The sequence below is a fragment of the Lolium rigidum genome, chromosome 7, assembly GCF_022539505.1.
Source record: "Lolium rigidum isolate FL_2022 chromosome 7, APGP_CSIRO_Lrig_0.1, whole genome shotgun sequence".
In the NCBI taxonomy this organism is placed as follows: Eukaryota; Viridiplantae; Streptophyta; class Magnoliopsida; order Poales; family Poaceae; genus Lolium; species Lolium rigidum.
This window is the reverse complement of record NC_061514.1, coordinates 332,864,232-332,866,862: the sequence shown is the minus strand read 5'-3', so window position 1 is coordinate 332,866,862 and position 2,631 is coordinate 332,864,232.

Genomic DNA, 2,631 nt, shown 5'->3' with positions numbered 1-2,631 from the left:
GATATATAATACCAGCTTCAAGAAGTCGTAATACCTCATTTCTTACCACATCCTTCATCTTGGGAATTAGACGACGCCGAGGTTCAACAACGGGCTTCGCATCATCTTCCATATTAATGGCGTGTTGGCAAATAGAGGGAGAAATCCCCTTCAAGTCATCAAGAGTATAGCCAATAGCACCTCGGTGTTTCTTCAATATTTGCAATAATCTTTCTTCTTCAAACTCCGTAAGCTTAGAACTAATAATAACAGGATATATTTTCTTATCATCAATATGAGCATATTTAAGAGTATCAGGCAAAGGCTTTAAATCAAAAACAGGATCTTCCTTTGGTGGCGGTGTTGTACTCAAGTCTTCCACCGGTAAATCATGCTTGAGAATAGGTTGGCGAAGAAAAATCTCCTCAAGCTCATCTCTTTCTTTCCTAAAAACTTCACTCTCGCTATCCTCCAAATGTTGCTGCAAAGGATTATTAGGAACAAGAACAATAGATGCACACTCGCTCCATTTTAAAATCATTACTAGGCAAATCAGCTTTATAAGGAGTTTTGGTAAATTTAGAGAAGTTAAACTCATAAGATTCACCAACAAATTTAGTCAAAATTTTCTCTTTCTTGCAATCTATAATAGCTCCACAAGTATTTAGAAAAGGTCTACCAAAAATGATAGGACAATAATCGCTAGCAGCAGAACCAAGTACCAAAAAGTCAGCAGGATATTTAATCTTACCACATAGAACTTCCACATCTCGAACAATACCAATTGGAGAAATAGTTTCTCTATTAGCCAGCTGAATAACCACATCAATATCTTCAAGTTCACAAGAATCAATTTCGTGCATAATCTCCGTGTAAAGCTCATAAGGTATAGCACTAACACTTGCACCAATATCACATAAACCATAATAGCAATGATCACCAATTCTAACCGATATCATAGGAACACTAGCTTGTTTGGGTTTATTAGGATGTGAAACAATATTAGAAGCATCTTCACAGAAAATAATATGACCATCCTCCACATTTTCAGTCACAAGATCTATAACTATCGCAACAACAGGTTCAACTTTTATTTGTTCTTCAGGTTCTATAGGTTTCTTTTCACTTTTATGAACCGCACTATTTATAACAGAGTACTCTCTCATTTTAGCAGGAAAAGGAGTTTTTTCAATATAAGCTTCAGGAATAACACGATCAGCAGTTTCAACTACAACACACTTATTAATAGATGAATCAATTTTATCTTTATATGGTTCATGATACTTATCAAAATTCTTCTTAGGCAATTCATAATGAGAGGCAAAAGCTTTATAAAGGTTTGCAGCAACTTGAGAATCAAGACCATATGTAGCACTCATATTACGAAATGTATCGGTATCCATAAAAGCTTCAATGCATTTATAATCATAAATTATACCCGATTCTCTATCCTTGTCGTTGTCCCAACCTTCGATATTTTCTTGGATCCGATCAAGAAGGTCCCTTTTAAACTCTTCTTTATTGCGCGTAAATGATCCAGGAACAAGAAGTATCCAGCAAGGTCTTGTCTTGAAAAGAAAGTCTTGCATAGAAATTATCAATAATAACATTACCGGGAAGCTCATGAATGGGGCATTTGAGCATTAAAGACTTCAATCTCCCCAAGCTTGGGCAATACTCTCTCCATCATGAGGCCAGAAATTATATATGCGGTTCCTATCTTTGTGAATTTCACTTGGAGGATAAAATTTGGAGTAAAATAAAGGCACAATGTCCTCCCAATCAAGAGAATCACCATTCTTCAACAATTTATACCAATGCTCTGCTTTACCAGACAGCGATATAGAGAATAGTTTCTTCCTAACTTCATTCATAGCAATACCTGCACATTTGAATAACCCGCATAATTCATGCAAAAACAATAAATGATCACCAGGATGGACAGTTCCATCCCCTTCATAGCGGTTATCCATAACATGTTCAATAATTTTCGTAGGTATTTTATATGGTATTACTTCCTCACCGGCGCCTCATCCACTACCGTTGCGAGTAGTAGTAGATTTCCCAAATAGAAATTGAAGAGAAGATCTCTCCATAATGACTTATAGCAGCAGAGCGAAATAAAATCAGCACAAACAAGTAAAGGTTTTCCTTACCAATTCCGCTTACCAATAGCGCTTCACTCCCCGGCAACGGCGCCGGAAAATAGTCTTGATGACCCACAAGTATAGGGGGTGTATCGTAGTATCTTCGATAAGTAAGAATGTCGATCCCAACGAGGAGCGAGAAGGTGTTGACAAGCAGTTTCGATGAAGGATTCACTGTAAATGCTCACAGACAAATATTCGGGGGGTTTTGATGTAACAGATGAATAAAGTACGAGTAAGTAAAATGCGAGAGAAATAATTGCAGCGAGTGGCCCAATCCTTTTTAACACAAAGGACAAGCCGGTTTGTTTACTTATAATGACCAAACGTTCTCGAGGACACACGGGATTTTAGTCTAGTGCTTTCGCTACATACAGCTTGATTAATCTTCATTGTTTTGATAAGTGTTGTGTGGGTGAACCTATGCTAATGTACCGCCCTTCCTAGGACTAGTACATACTTGTGATTATACCCCTTGCAAGCATCCGCAACTACAAGAAAGTAA